A 16,855-nucleotide genomic window follows, 5' to 3' on the forward strand; every position below is an offset into this window, starting at 1 on the left:
GGCAAAGGCCCCCTGGGATATCACAACATGGGAGGCAGAGAAGTGGGCAGGGAACCAGCCACATGCAGAAGGGGCACGTGTGTGACCAAGGAAGTGGGAGAGACTCAGGGGAGGTGCCAGTCTTGCTTATAAAAACCCTCTCTTGTGGACCTTTCCTCCAGAGTGGGAAGACCCTCCCATGGCAAAGCATTAATCTCTCCTAAAGACCTAATCACCTCACATTTGGACTGATCTCTTAAAAGTTCCACCTCCTCGGGCTGGGGATTTAGCTCAGTGGTGTTGCGCCTGCCCGGCAAACACAAGGTCCTGAGTTCATTCCCTGTACTGGAAAAAAGAAAGAGAAAGAAAGAAAAAAGAAAAGAAAGAAAGAAAGAAAGAAAGGAAGGAAGGAAGGAAGGAGGGAGGGAGGGAGGGGAAAGAAAGAAAGGGAGGGAGGGAGGAAGAAGGGAGGGAGGGAGGGAGGAAGGAAGGAAGAAAGAAAGAAAGAAAGAAAGAAAGAAAGAAAGAAAGAAAGAAAGAAGGAAGAAAGAAAAGTTCCACACTTCTCACTGCCACCAACTGAGACCAGACTTCTAGCATGTGGACCTTTGGGGGACAAACCATATCTAAACCATAGCACTTGGTGTAACAAGCTAAACATTATATCTATATCATAGCAAATTCTCCAAATGGAGAAAGGATAGTCATAAATGATCTTTCATAATCAAATAGCCTTTCAAGGCCAAAATTTGGAGAGGAAAACAGCATATTGGGCCAGTTTTAGGTTTTAGCAGATATGTCTGTTAGTTCACAGGTGCAGTAGACTAGAGACTGCAATAGCTTAGCTCAGTAATGTTGAACCTTTTAAAGACTGAGTGCCCAAACTGCAACCCCAAACCCACTTATTAATGAAAAAGTGCCAACACTGCCCCTACGTGCACTGTTATCTGATGGTTGGCTGCTGGGGTGATGTTACTCGTGTGCCAACAGAGGGCTCTGCATGCCCACTATAGCACACATGCCATAGGTTCTCCACCACTGGCCTAGTTGTTCCAAACTACAGTGTTAATAACCAGGTTGTTAGCTAATCTTGCAGGGCAAGCTCATAAATTGAGAAACCCAGTGGTTAAGAGATCTAAGTTCAGAAAAGACAGAAGGGTGTAGAATGGATAGCAGACCAACAGGGATAACTCCACAACATGTTTGTCACCACTGATGTTAGTCATCCATTAGCTGTTCTCTACCCTATTACCATTTCTCTCATTAGGGCTTTTGGTACTTAAATACTGTACTAGTAATTGCTTTTTGGTCCTCGGTATTCTAACAGTAAATATTCAGGGTATAAGTTGTTATTTTTAAAACTAAGACAAAGACACTTCTGGGGAGTTCTAATAACTTGTCATTTATTTTTAAATAATAGATTAACTGAAAGAGCGAAAAAGAGACGCACTGCTTCACAATCTATCAGACAAGCTTTGTCTAAAAGCAGGCAAGAAGACATAGGTCCTACGCAAGTAAGGAAAAAAGCTAGTCATTAAAATATAGCCTGTTAAAATTACCCCCCTTTTCCTTTCCTTTTTTTTAGGGGTCCAACATATAAAAAGTATGTTTTTAGTTTTGTCTAAGTCACTTTCCTTGTCCCTGGGACAAGATACCCGACCCTTGCAACTTAAAGGAGAGGTTTATTTTGGCTTACAGTTGCAGTTCACAGTCTGTAGCCTGGAGAGAGAAACAGCATGGGGAAGGGGTCTGGTGGAGGGAAAGGTGCTCACATTATGGTGGCCGTGAAGCAGAGAGAAAGGGAGGGGCCGGGAAGGGAGCAACCCCCCTCCAGGTCAGGCCCCCAGAGACCTGCCTGCCCTGACCAGGGTGCACCTCCTAAATACAAGTCAGCTGTCGAAACCCATAGTCTAATCTTCCTCCCAAAGCCTCATCTATGAGCATATAAGGCTTTTGGAGGCCATCTAGATGTTAACAATTTCTTTTTTCTCTTCTTTCTTTTTCTTCTGTGGCCCTGGGGATTAAATCCAGGGACTTATACATGTTAAACATGTGCTCTGCCTTTTCTATATGTTACTTTGTATATTTAATATACAAGTTGGGCAGAATAAGTTAAGATTTCCACCTTTGAAAGTCATAAGAATTTTGGTTTTTCACTTCCCAAAACAGTTTTTTAAAACTTACTTTATTAATTTAAAACAATTGCCTTAGAAAAGTTTTTATGAAATTCCCAAACAGACACAACTTGTTTTTCCTAGAAAAAAAATCAGTGTAGGCCCTCCATTTTTTTTACATAGGAATGTGGTTTATTAAAAATTGAAGCATAGGATTATTTATAATAATAAAAGCTTGAAAATACAAGCCTACCTAAGGAGCAGGTGAGTTATTAAGGTACATTTACGCAGTGGAATGCTACACATTACATTGTGAAAGTATTCATTAACTTAGAAAAGTTTTTTTTTTTGTACTAGGAATCGAACTCGGGTCCTTGCGCTTTTAGAAAAGTTTTTATGATCTATTGTCAAATGACTCAAAATAGGTAAATACAAAATGTTCTCAGATGCCAAATACACAAGGTTTTTTCATTAGATTTTCTTGTGCCCATAAAACATATCTTTTTTTTTTTCTTTTTTGGTACCGGGGATCGAACTCAGGACCTTGTGCTTGCCAAGGAGGTGTGGTGCCACTGAGCTAAATCCCTGGCAAAATGTATCATTTTATAAATAGAAAAATAAGTTATTAAAAATGAACTGAAGCAATTTTTCCAGGATCAGAATGGGTAATATTAAAGGCAATGAAACCCAAATTATAAAGAGCAAAATAAAAGGAGATAATAGGAAGTAGAGAGATCGATCTTCCTCAAGTGGGAAAAAGATCAAGCGATGGAGCGAGGAAGGTAGAGGATAGGGGGTGGGGTGAAAAAGGATTAAGGTGTGCTGTGTGCACTCACCTTCACCCAAGGACTGTAAACTTATGTGCTGCAGACATGTACTAATAAAAGTAAGATTTTTTTTAAAAAGTTAAAATTGTGATTCTCATGATCAAGACTATTACTCTCAGAATATTAGACATGCTAAAACCTTTGCTTTATGAAACTTTTGTTGGAGTTTGGCCTGTTTATATGTTTAATGGTATCCTGTGCAATTATTAAATCATTACACTTATTTTACATCGTCCAAACGGGTGTCAATTCTACACTATAATTCTACAAATAGTTAGACATATTTCTTCAAAGTAACTCTTATTTGTTTGTTTAGAGCCAGATGGAGAAGGGTATCTTTAATGAGTGCACAGGAAAAAGTGACCAAAGGGCAAGTGGGTACAAAAGGAAGCTGAACTTTTCCAGATTTGACAGGAAAGAATTCCATTTCCCTGAATTGCCTTTCACAGTACAGTCAAAGGACATAAAAGGAATGGAAGGTACACACTTGTTGCATAGCTTATAAATCTCCACATGATATCATTTACAGGACTTTTTGGTACATAGGATGATTTAGGAAGATAATAGTAAGTTGCTGAGAAAAACAATTTCAGCTGATAAGATTTTTCTCTCCTATAGTCAAATAAAAGGTGAGATTTAATGGAGTTAAAGAGAGGGAAAGACAGCTTAAAATGTTTTTTCATTACCTCGATGCTGTTGAAATGTTAGGTCATTTTTTTTTTTAATGAAGAAAAGAAGTTTATTCCAGGGAACAGAGACTAAAATCAGGGGCTAAAATTGGGGATAGATTTTAGCAGCTAGCAGGAAAAGAAAACTATGCTTATATAGATTTTGGGGAAGGGCCTGTAATCCTAAGGAATATTTATGACTTGGATGCCCAAGGACAGTCTGCGCAAGTGTGTAGGCAATCACTGGACTTTTCAGTGCCAGAGGGATTGTTTATTTCATCTTGTGCCCATTTGTCCTGTTTACTGAGAAGTTGCTGTTGTTTGCTGAAAGCCACCTGTTTGCTTTGTTCTGTTTGTTCACTTAGGCCAGGGCATGACAAAGAGTAGGGAAGAATTTATTGAGAGAAAGACAGCTTCTGTTTAAGACACAGAAGAGGGACCGGAAAGTGGGTTGTTCGCCAACTCCACTTTTCAAAGGTGTTTTATGGGACAGAGCCATGAGGTGAGGCAGGTACAAAGTGGGACAAAACTGTAAGATCCAATGGAAAATCATAAGGTGGGGATGATCAATCCATGATCAATCAATAAGATTACAAGTACAGTCACCCAGGTAATATTGATTAAATGGAGATCAAACGAGGAAGCTAGTCCTATGGAAATCCAATGGATTTCCCAGAAGGAATGGGCTAGCTAGGGATGTTTTGGTCCCCAATTGAGGTGACTGATGTCTAAAATATCAATCACTGCTCTTCATCCCTGGAGGAAGTATGTGGGTACAGTAGTTTCTTTTTAATGTTGACTTTCGGTGAATGTGCCTCAATTGTTTTTTAAACTGAGGGCCCAGTGCTGTCCAACTGTCTTATAATAAATGTTTCCTAACAACCTTAACTGTCTGCAGTATTCCCCCCTCTAAAGAAGTACCCCTAACTGCAATTAGGGGAGAAAGGGCATAGTTTCCATCCAATTGCTTCAAGATGAGAAGGGTCAATGTGGGGCAGACTGCAGTCAGGGGCCCTCTCCAGAGAGCTAATCTACTGGGCCTCAGATAGAAGTCATGTTGTAGATTAGCAGTTACAAACTTTCTTCACAAGGTTGACCAGGTGGAGCTCAGTTAAAGGGGTCTAGCATATTGGTTGTTGGTTCCATCTGTATGATCGCTTGGACGTTGGCAGCCTGTCCATCCAGTTATCTCAGTGAAAGACTTCCAGATGATAAAGGCACCAAGTAAGTAATTCAAATGCTGTAAGGGAAACATTGTAACTCTCAGCCTGCTAGATATCTAAGACTCGAGTTTATGCTCTTTAAAATAGAAGAATGAATTCCAGGAACAACTGAGGTTAAGAGTGGGAAAGAATTTGTGGAGAGAAAGACAGCTTCTGACTAAGAGAGACAGAAGGGGACTGGAAAGTGAGTTGCCCCATTAGGTCATTTTTTGAGAAAAGAGATTTTGGCTCAGAAACTGACATGGAGTAAATCATGTTCGTTTCTCCATGATTATCTCCAGATAGTTCCGGGGATGTTATATGTGCTTTGAGCATCCAAGGATTTGGTAGATTAAATTTATTCATTTAAGGTTTATCTGAATCTTAACTTTAAGATTTACCTTAAAATAACTTTTTTTTGCCCAAAGACAAAGATTTTCTTTGAAGAATAGTGTGACATCTTGTGCTAATGTGATAAAATCACAAGAATATAGTACTTGTATAGTTCAAGAGAAATTTTACAGTTATATTCACAATAAAAATAAATGCCTATTTGAATATTCGGTAGACTATTTGTAAAATAATAAATAACTTGCCATATTTTACTATTACAGCTCATAATTTATTCATTTCCTTTGTAAGAAGCTAAGAAACTGACTAGTGGATGTTAGAATTTCCATTTGAAATTCTTGAAAAGGAAAGTAAAATTTCAACACAAGAATAACAGATTTTCATTGTTTTATAAAAATTTTTTGCAAAAGTTAAACTGATGAAAGTGCTGAAGAGGGAATCAAAGAAAACAGATTCATCTAAAATACCAACTTTACTTAATATGGATGAAAATCAGGAAAAACAAGAGGTAAAACTTTTGTTTGTAACTTTTACTAAGGAATGTTGTTTTGAGTCCTTGATGCAGTGTACAAATTAAGTTATTATTGGAAAGCTGTATAAAAATTCAAAATTCTGAAATCTTTGAACTCTAGAAGTATATCTATATTTTCCTAGAATAATCAGTCGCTAAAGGTCTTCCCTTCCCTCCTCTCCTCTCCCCTCCCCTCTTCTCTCTTCTCTCCTTTTTTCCTCTCACTTTTTAATTTCTTGTGGTTCTGGGAATTGAACCCAGAGCCTTCACACTGAGCTATATCCTCAGCCCTTTTTTTCATTTTGAGATGGGGGTCTCACTAAGTTGCTAAATTGTCTAAGCTGGTCTTGAACTCATGGTGATCCTCCTGCCTCAGCCTCCCAGAATATTGGGATTATAGGCATGTGCCACAGTGCTCTGCTCAATTACTGAAAGTGTCTAAAAGTTATTTTTTTGGGTAGTAAATATGCCACAAATACACAGTCTGCAGGGAAAATAATAACTATATTATGTTCATTATCAAACATCAGGCAAGCAGTTCATACAGTGGAGATGAATAATGGTAGAAACGTCTGGTGATGCTGACAAGAACGTGTGTTATCTTTAGCTTCTTCCCTTTTGTTTTATCTCCAGTTTATTGCCATCTATCACTGCATCCACCTGCTGTCCCATTTTTAGAAATATTTGCTCTCCGTTAGCTATCAGGTAATCTTGTTGAAATACCCCTAACTTCTACATACCCAGAGGGATTCTTGAATTTTATTTTGAAATCTTGAAGCCTTCAACGGACAAATGAATATTCACTAAAGGTACTCTTTTATGGAGGGAGGCTGTGCTGAGCACCCACTAAATTAAATCATATACGTGGCCTCTTTAAGAGGCCATCTGTGTGTTGTGTGTATGTGTGTGCATGAGATTTATCAACTTCATTATCTCCATTTAAAAAACTGAAGTTGACTACATTTTTATTTATTATAAAATTGTACATACCTATTAAGGAAGTTTAAGTAAATTAAAAATATAGAAAAATGTATCTAAAACTATGTAAGAAGGCCTTTGAACAGAAAATACAGGCTACCGAGTCTCTACAACACTTGGTTATGAGAGTTATCAAAGACAATTGGATGTGCTGCTATGTTCACTGTGACATTTAAACCTGCGCTTTAGTCTTGGCCTAGAACTTGTTAAGAACCCCACAATCCACTTTGCAGAAAAGAAGTATTACAGAACATGAAAGCCATCAATCTTTTAGTTCATTTAAAAGTAACAAGGTACCACTAAACGCCCATGCTGTGTAGCAGTATGCTGTGTACCCTAACAGCAGTGTACTTTTGAATGGTGGGGGTGGGTAGAGCTCCTGAGCTTGGGCTGACTAATCATGCACCACAGGTGTTTATCCTGCTGTTTCATGAGAGGCCCCAGGAGCTAAAACTACCTTCCAATGCAGACGAAAAAGAATTCTTATGGCAGTTTTATCATTCTTAGGATAAGTAAGTAAATAGGAAGGGGAAACTCTTTCTTGGTCATATGATGTGCAACTCCTGAAAAGATGGCTTTTTAAAAGGAGTGATCGTGTAACAAGTTGTAAGAAATATCTAGGAATTGACCTGGGGGTGTAGTTGAGTGGTAGAGCACTTGCCTAGCATATACAAGGTCCTGGGTTCAAACCCAATTACTTCAAGGGGAAGTCATTAGTGTTGGTTGTAGTTTATTTGTACTGCCCATTCAAAAGCAGTTCTGACAAGTGACTGAATAGCATAGAAGGCTGGTCAAAACGCTTTTAATAAGTTAATGTCAGAATAAGAATCTTTCCTAAGTTTTGAGTCTATATAGTTTATTTTAGAGTACAAAAGAATAGGACGTATTTTTGAAAACATAAGATAGGTTAGATTTCCCAGCATTCCGAAACAAAAATTTAAGATATGAAATAGCAACTTTCTTGTCCTATTTTTGGCTCTAACACTGATTTGTTTTTTGAATTACCTAATTATATCAACACACTTCCTAGCTGTACATTAAATTCTGTCAGGCATCTTAAATGTTCAGTGAGCTGGGCATGGTGGTGCGTGTCTATAATCCTAGCACCTGGGAGGCTGAGGCAGGAGGATCTCTTGAGTTTGAGGTCAGCCTGGGCTACACACTGAGTTCAAGACCAGCCTGAATTCAATAGGGAGGCCCTGTCCCCCTCGCCCAAAAAAGTATATTGAAGTAGTTTATGCATACATTGAAGAGGCTCTGTGACCAGAGAGAAAACCTAAATTATTGTGAATGAGTAAAAGAGAAAAAAGAATTCTTACAAAGGCCACCTTCTGTTTAATGATGCTAATGAGAAACACTTTGTTAATTAGTCTCTCTATAAAAAGTACAGGTATTTCACCTCTGCCTTTATTTCCTTAGCCAAAGATTCACCATATCCTCAATTAAGGTCCTGTTTCTATTATGTCTCTATAATGAAGGGAAGAACCTCTCAGATGTAGAGTAGAAAATATAGCAGCTAAAAATTCAAGGAATCCCAGAATCACGGTATGGTTTTTTTAAAAGTCCTTTTTATTAATGTTATTAATTAATTATTAACTAATTAATGAAAATGTTATTAATACCCAAAAGTCCTGACTAGAAAAATTATACAGATATATCATAGATCCTGTCTAGTTATGTGTATACTATATTTGGCTACATTTGTTTTAAAGTTTATAATCTAAATTATTCAATTCTTAGTTTGAACATTAATTTAGAAAAACTGTGGGCTGGTATACTCTTTAAAACTGCAGCTTACATTGTCATATAATTTTATTTGATCATCTATTATTTCAGGGCATGTTTGATTAGTGGTAATTCTTATCTTTGGTTCAGAGCTCTAAAATTACGGAAGGAAAAGTTTCTAACAAAGTGAGATCCCAAAGTCTGGGAGAACTAAATATTTCTGAGCAACAAGGTTCTTGGTAAGCATGAAACATGGGTTTGGTTCCACACTGAATATTCTGGAACAGCATTGAACCTGGCTGTGAGATTGTTTAAAAGGGTGGAAAGCGAATACAGTGTTGAAACAAGTCTTTGGCTTGAGAAGCAGGCTTGCCGTATAGTAGTTTGCATGTAAGTTAACACTGATTAGCACAGTCAAGGTTTTGCCAGTGTATGTATTTACATTCTTCTTCCTGGTTCGTACTAGCTTGGTTTCTAATATTAGGGTGGAGATGGCCATTGTAAGGGGAAGAATTTGAAGAGAAACATTTATTTTTCAGGTAGTGTTTCCCTTTAGTTAATCTTAAAGATACAAAAAGACATCTCTTTGTTTTATATACAATAAAATGTGGTGTGAGCCACTGTCGACAGCCAGCCATCCTGTCTGCATTAGTAGCTCCCATGTTTTTGTTCTCTTAGAAAAACTTTCACTCTTCTTCTATCTTCTGACATCTTGTTGTGATCCCTTCCCTGAGAATTATGAAATCATCTCTTCTACGCCTGCTTCTTTACTTGCAGAGATGACTGAGTGGGTAACAACACACCCTGTCCCATGCCAGACCCTGTACTTCAAGTGCTTTCTGCCCTCTGAGAGTCATAGAACTTCAGAAGTCAATTCTCTTCTAGAGTGCCCAGGCTTCCTAAAGTGAGTTCTTCATGAAATATCTGATCAGTTGTTTTAAAATCTGCTTATTACCATTACATGATGAAAAACATGCTTTGTTGGTCACCAATAAAAAGCGTTTATAATACTTATGAAATATCTAAAATTATGGTATTCAAATATTACATTCCTTTATCCCTTTAAACAATTGTCTGCACTCTTCTGGTTTTTTAGTTCCGTCTGATAGTGCCTTTTATGAGGTACAGATATTTCCTGTTTCACAGAATAAATTAGGCGTTACCTGGTGAGACAGAACACACACGCTAACTCCAGCCTCTTCTTAAGAAGCTGTTGTGGCCTCACCTTATGGCCTGGTCTAACCCCAGTTACCTTCCACAGGCTCTGCCCTCCCAGTAATGGTAACAGATGAGTTAGGGGCTGAATTTTTCAACACATGAACTGTTATTTATTTATTTTTTGGTGCCGGGGATCGAACTCGGGTCCTTGCGCTTGCGCAGCAGGTGGCGAAACCACCGAGCTAAATCCCCGGCCCAACACATGAACTTTTGAGGGCTATTTTTAAGCCAGAACACACGAAAATGCTGGATTCTTCTATTCTTCAAAAATTAATAAAGTTGTCTTAGTTGGCATTTTATCAGGACTCTACCTGGTTTTGTGTTTACTAAATATACAGAACACAAAAAATAAAGGAAAATAAAATTTCTTATAATTTGTGATATCTTCATTTCCAAAAATTTTGATTAGAGTAACTAAAGTTATTGTATGTAGGGAACAGGGAAAAGGGACGTTACCAGAACCTCTGCAGTAAGTCCTAGTCTCCTGTGAGCCACGGCAGCACACGGCGAATTACAAGAAAGGTAGAAAAATGAGACTGAGAAGAAGCTGAGCTTTGGGTCTGATCAGTGCTGCTCTGGGCGGCAAAGACAAAAGCCCCCAGTTTACCGCCCCTTTTATTCAGTACTCAGTACATCGGGAGAAGCAGATGTAACAAATGACTCGCAGAGAGTTCGGTACATCCTGCGTAAATAAGATGTAACAGTCCAAGAACAATGAGGAACTGAGTAGATGTTTGTTCCTCCCAGTATGTTTTCAGCTCCCAGGATATTTCTTGTCCTGGAGAATCACAGACAGCATCACTGGATCATTGAGGTCTCAGTTGTGACCAGAGGCCAAAATGGAGTTAGGTCTCCGAATTCCATAGCTGGGCTGTAGGCAGGAGAACCAGGCTAACCAAATGATTTTTCCCTAAAATTATGTAGCATTGCTCCCCACAATTATATATAATATAACTTTGTAGATTAGTTAGCAACCAATCACTTCCATAGAAATTGAGAGTTGTTCCAAATGTTAGGGTCAACAGGGATAATTCTGCACATTGCCTGTTTTCATTTATATATTTGTATATCCTGATTATTTAAATTGTTTTCTATTTCTTCCTTTTATTTATTGTGGGTTTAACTTCTAAAGGTGGATGCTGAGATCATTGATTTGAGGGTGTTTTTTTTTTGCAGTACCAGGGCTCTAACTCAGGACCTTGCGGGTGCGAGGCCGGTGCGGTGCCACTGAGCTAAGTCCCCGGCTGGAGGCTTTTTCCTAATATGAGCATTTAAAGCTTTAAGTTTCCCTCTGATCCATCCCACAAATTTAAATATAATTATCACGTCAATCATTAATTCTCCTTTCGATTTCCTCTTTGACCCATTTATTTAGAAGTCTCTTGTTTAATTACCAACTATCTATTTGGGACTGTTCCAAATAACTTTCTGATACTGGTTATTAATTTAATTCCAATGTGGTCTGAAAATATATTCAATATTTTATCAAACTCTAAATTCATTGAGACTTGTCTTGTATCCCAGCACACACTGTACCTTAGTAAATATTTGCACTTGAAAAGAATGTGTATTTGCTAAAATTGGGTGTAGTGCTCTGTAAATGGCAATTAGATTAAGTTGGTTGATAGACAATTTAGGTCTCATATCTTTACTGAGCTTTAGTCTATTTGTTTCGTCAATATTGAATCTTCAGCTATAATTGTAAATTTATCTGTTTCTCCTTTCAGTTTGATCTGTAGTTGCTTTATGTGTTCTGATGCTGTTATTATGTATACATATATTTGGGATTATTATATTTCTGATGAAATTGACCTTTATCTGCTATCTATTGTCCAACACTTTTTAAAATATTTTGTCCAGTTTTATTACTGTTTGAGGCTAGGGCAAATATCCTTTACCCCATCATGGTTGAAGCTAGAAATTCAGCTAAAGAGCTTTTGAAAAGAGTTAGTCACTGTTGTGAATAGTGGAGACATGGAGAATAACACACTGACATTTAGCCTAGGAATTTTGGAAGAACTTTTAGAGTAATCACCAAAATTATAGCCCTATTTTCTATAAATTGCTCCTGGATTATTATTTGATGTTTTAGTTTATGTCATAGTTACTTTTCTTGTTGCTGAGAGAAAGTACCCGACACCCAAAGTTAAAGGAGAAAAGGTTTATGTGGCTCACAGTTTGTAGAGGTTTCAGTTCATAGTTAGCTGGCTCCAAGGGAGGGTGGCATGGCAGGGAGCATCGAAGAAGAGAAACAGCTCATGACAGGCAGAAGACAGGAAGGCAGCAAAGCAGCAAAGTAGCAAGGAAGCAAGCAAGTGGCAAGCAACAAGTGACCACAGCAGCCCTCTTTCTGTCCCTTGTATTTTATCCAGGCTACCCGCCCTTAGGGTAGGTAGCATTCACACCCAGGGAAGTGTGAGGCCCTTCACGTTATACATTCCCAGAGCTATGCCAAACCAATCAGTGGACTAATTTAGTAATCACACATCCTTGATCCCAACATCACACACTCTAGCTCTAGCCACCTCTGAAAAGCCCCACCTATGACCATATGAGGCTTTGGAGGGGCATCTAGACACAAACCATAACAGAGTTGTTCATAGTCAAGGATGTGACTATGAGGACAGGAGCTTGTCGCCTTATTACACTTTATTTATTTAGCCATGCTAGGGATTGAACCCAGGGCCTTGGATATGGTAGACAAGTACTCTACCAGTGAGTTATACCTCCTTTCCTCCCTTATTATGTAAGTAGTGGCCTGTCCATTTTTTTTTTTTTTTTTGGTCATTATTCCAGTGTTGTAAAGATATATATTACACTCTGTGGCTGCCTTGCAAGTGCAAGGTCCAAGTTTGACCCCTGGTTCCGGAAAAAAAAAAAACAGATGTATCATGTAAAGGTACAAATTTCCTATAATGAATGTCATCATACTATATACTTAAAATGTACCAATAAACTTAATGAATAAAAAAATCATATATTACACGATCACTGATTTCATGTGAATTTTTTGCCAATAGTATAATGAAACTTCATCAATGAATATAGTTGATAGGATAGATATTTTATTGACCAGGAATTTGTGTCAAAAGGTATTAATCAGGTATGAGTGTTTGAGTTATTTTCTGATCTGTTTTCATTTTACGTATGTGATTTTTGTATTGGGTTTCCAGAGTATAAGTAACAATAGTGTAAAGGGTAGTTTTAGTGCCTACTAAGGCCATTATTGTGGTAGATTGCTACAGACTCAATATTTGCTTGAAATCCAAGATTAAGAAAGTTATACTTTTTTTTTTGTACCGAGGATCGAACTCAGGACCTTGCTCTTGCAAGGCAAGCGCCGGAACCACTGAGCTAAATCCCTGGCCCAAATGTTATACATTTTAACACCCATAGTTCTCTATACATAGAAACAAACTATACCAGTATGTAGGAATGCCAGGAGTAATGGCAGCTGGCTAAATTCCAACATACCACTGCCTAGAGTGTAAATTAAGAGGCTCTATATGGAAATTGGGACAGGTTACTAAAACAATTAGCAGAATTGCATAGGGAAGCAATCAAGAATCTTAAGTGATGTGGGAACCATTTGTTACAAGATGAATAAAGATAACAAAAAATTTATAATTTAAAAAATTAAATTAGTTTAAAAAACTGATACATAAAACACAAAAATTGTACATATCAGTGACCATGTGATGTTTCAAGAAAGCATTGTTTTGGGCCGGGGATTTAGCCCAGTAGTTCTGTTGCCTGCCTCGCAAGTGCAGGGTCCTGAGTTCAATCCCCGGTACCAAAAAAAAGAAAAAAAGAAAGCATTGTTTGATTTAATAAAAGGCAAAATAAAATATCCTACTGTCCCCTAACTTTCTTTCTTTTTTTTTTTTTTGGTATTGGGGATCAAACTCAGGACCTTGTGCTTGCGAGGCAGGTGGTAGCATCAGAGCTAAATCCCCAGCCCTGTCCCCAACTTTCTAACTGCTTAACTTCTCCTCCTGCAGAAGTAGAAAGTGGTAATCTTGATAGTGTAAAGGTAGTTTTATAGCAATTTTACTTCTTTTCTGAAAAAGTAATTCTGTTTTCAGACAGCAAGTGTTATGCACTTATGATGAGTAAGATTAGAGCCAAACTAGAAAAAAGAGGACAGTGCTAGTTAAGGAGTTTTTCAAGCTGTGTCCTATTTAGACTTGTCCACTATATTGTCATTCATCTAAGGATTGCTAAGAAATAATTGTTATTGACTCATTTTGAATTCTTATTTGGGAATCCTCTCAGAGAGCTGGTAAACTAAGCACCCTTCTTGGACAAAAATGGAACAAATGTGTTCACTTTAGTTTTCAAGTCTTGAGACCTACAAAGCCAGATTATTGACTTATAATCATCTTGAAGAACAGTAGATGATAGTGGGTTTTTTTTTTCCATTTAGTTTATTGGTACATTTTAGGTGTACAATACAGTTCCATTCATCATTGGAAATTTTCACCTTCACATAAGTATCTTGGCTCTTATTTTTTCCCCATTCCCCTGCCCTCCCTTCTCTATTTACAGAGACTGTTTCTATTTTTTCCTTTTCCCATATTTTTTACTTTCCCTTCTTTCCTTTCCCCTACCCCTCCCATTTCCCCTATTCCTTTAAACATTTTCTTCCTATTTAACAATATCAATTACACATTTTGATTCTTATTTACACTTCTGGTTTTTCACACCAGAGAAACTATTCGGTATTTACACATGTGTGTCCTATTTATTTCACTTAAGAGCATGGCCTCAATGTGCATCCACTTAGCTATAAATGTCTCTGGTTTCTCATTCTTTATGACTGAGTGGTACTCTATTTTATTTTTTAAAAACCACATCTTCCTTATCCAGTCTGCAGTTGATGGGCAATTGGGCTGTTTCCAAGTTTTAGCTATTACAAAATGTGCCATTATAAACATGGGTATGCACATATCACCGTGGTATGATTCTTTTAATTCTTTGGGGGAAGATCCCCAGTAGAGGAATACCTGGGTCAAATGGGACTTCCAATCCTAGTTGTTTGAGGTATCTCCATGTTGATTTCCACAGTGGTTGCACCAGTCTGCGCTCCCACCAGCAATGGAGAAGGGTTCATTTCTCCCCACAACCCCGCCTGCACTTGTTACTGATTTCATGATAGCAGCCATTCTTTCTGGAGTGAGATGGAACCTCAGCGTTGTTTTCATCTGCATCTCTCAAATGACCAGTGATGTTGAACATTTTTTCATATGTTTATTTCCTGCTTCTACTTCTTTGTCTGAGAAATGTATGTTCACTTCATATGCCCATGTTTTTTGGGGGCGGGTACTGGGGATTGAACTCAGGTCCTTGCGCTTGCACAGCAGGCGGCAAAACCACTGAGTTAAATCCCCAGCCCTCATATGCCCATTTTTGAATTGGGTCTTTATATTTGGGGGGGGGTCTGATTTTTTTCAGTTCTTTATATATTCTAGATAGTAGACCTTTGTCTGAGGAACAGCTGGTAAAATTTTTTCCCACATTGTAGGTTGTCTCTTAGCTCTGTTGGTGGTTTCTCTTGCAGCGCAGAAGCTTTTTAATAAGATGAGATCCCACTTGTTGATTCTTTGTGCTAGTTCCCATGCTATTGAGAATTTGTTCATAAAGTCCTTTCCTATGCCAATGTCTTCGAGAGCTCTACCTAACTTGTCTTCCAGCAAGTTTAGTGTTTCTGTTTTAATATTTAGATCTTTAATCCACGATTTTAGTTTAGTGCATGGTGAAAGATAGGGTTCTAGTTTTAATCTCTGGCACGTTGAAATCCAGTTTTTCCAAAACCATTTATTAAAGAGCCTATCTTTCCTCCAGTGAGGATGGTTGGCTCCTTTGTCAAGGATGAGGAGGCTGAGTATGCCTGGAGTTGTTTCTGCATCTTCTAATCTATTCCACTGATCCTTGGGTCTGTTTCTTTGCCAGTACCATGCTTTTATCACAGTGGCTTTCTAGTACAGTTTCAGGTTGGGAATTGTGATACCCCCTGCCATGACTCTGTTGCCTAGAATTGCTTTTGCTATTCTAGATCTTTTCTGGTTCCAGATGAACTTTTGGATTGTTTTCTCTAGTTCTGTGAAATATGCTTTTGGGATTTCAATCCGGATTGCACTGAATCTGTATAGCTGTTTTGGAAGTATGGCCATTTTCACTATATTGGTTCTTCCTACCCAGGAACAGGGATGTCTTTCCATTTTCTTATATCCTCTTCAATCTCTTTTTTCAGAGTGCTGTGGTTTTCAGTGTAGACGTTGTTTGCTTCCTTTGTTAGATTGATTCCTAAATATTTCATTTTGAGAGGATGCTGTTGTGAAAGGAATTGTTTCCCTAATTTCTCTCTCAGTGAGTCTGTTATTTGTGTACGAGAAGGCTATTGATTTTTGAATGTTGACTTTGTATTCAGCTACTCTACTGAATCTGTCAATTAAGTCTAGAAGTCTTTTGGCAGAGTTTTTTTGGGTGTCCTATGTAAAGTATCATATCGTCAGCAAATATGACAGTTTAACTTCTTCCTTTCCTATCTTTATTCCTTTTATTTCTTTCTCTTGTCTAATTGGTGTGGCTAATGTTTCCAGAACTATATTGAACAGGAGTGGTAATAGTAGACATCTGATAGTCAGTGTTCTGTTATTTGGTTAGTTTCTTTTGAAAATAATTTAGTGAACTCTGCAAACAATAGGAAAGCAAGAGGTATATTTTTGTAATTCAAATAATCAACAAGAATTTGGACTCAGTTCTTCTTTCTTTGCCCACATGTGCTTGGTGATCTGGTATATTATATAAATGGGGTGCCGTATATATGTTGGTGACTCTAACCCGGGTTTGACCCCAAAGTTCAGACTCAGATCTCTAACTTCTTACTCAACAGCTCCATTAAAATATAGAAGAGTTATCTCAAATTTGACTCCTCCAAAATTGAGGTCCCTGATCTCTTCCCCACTTTTACCTCCTCCCTTCAGTGGTTTTTTGTCTTTGTTTTTGCATCTTAGCTAAGGGCAACTCCTTTCACTTGCTCAGGAGAAAAATCTTGGCGTAATTCTCGACTCCTCTTCTTCTCCCACAGCCTTTCACTCTATCTTTGAAGTATTTCCATGGTGTGTCATGTGTGTGTGAGCATGAGCACACACGTGTACTGCAGATCAAACCCAGGAGCTTGCACTTGCTAAACATGCACTCTATCACTGAGCTGCAACCCCAGCCCCTGACCACTTTTTTTTTCTCTTAAATTCTTTCATTGTTACTTTTTAGGCATACA

The 16,855-nt window shown here is 38.0% G+C and overlaps 1 protein-coding gene across 1 annotated transcript in view; it reads left to right on the forward strand.

Annotated features, from left to right (window-relative positions):
- Cdkl3 (cyclin dependent kinase like 3) overlaps nucleotides 1-15,517 on the forward strand; it is a 61,720-nt gene extending 46,203 nt beyond the window's left edge. Inside the window, exons 7-12 of the mRNA XM_087194963.1 lie at nucleotides 1,400-1,493; nucleotides 5,405-5,649; nucleotides 6,286-8,175; nucleotides 8,506-8,594; nucleotides 9,133-9,259; nucleotides 10,750-15,517. The gene's annotated coding sequence lies outside the window, so the exon portion shown is untranslated. The remainder of the gene's footprint in view (nucleotides 1-1,399; nucleotides 1,494-5,404; nucleotides 5,650-6,285; nucleotides 8,176-8,505; nucleotides 8,595-9,132; nucleotides 9,260-10,749) is intronic.
- The last annotated feature ends 1,338 nt before the right edge of the window (nucleotides 15,518-16,855 follow it).

The sequence above is a fragment of the Heterocephalus glaber genome, unplaced genomic scaffold (assembly GCF_053883595.1).
Source record: "Heterocephalus glaber isolate CG9 unplaced genomic scaffold, H.glaber_assembly_v1.0 deba00001606, whole genome shotgun sequence".
NCBI classification, from domain to species: domain Eukaryota; kingdom Metazoa; phylum Chordata; class Mammalia; order Rodentia; family Bathyergidae; genus Heterocephalus; species Heterocephalus glaber.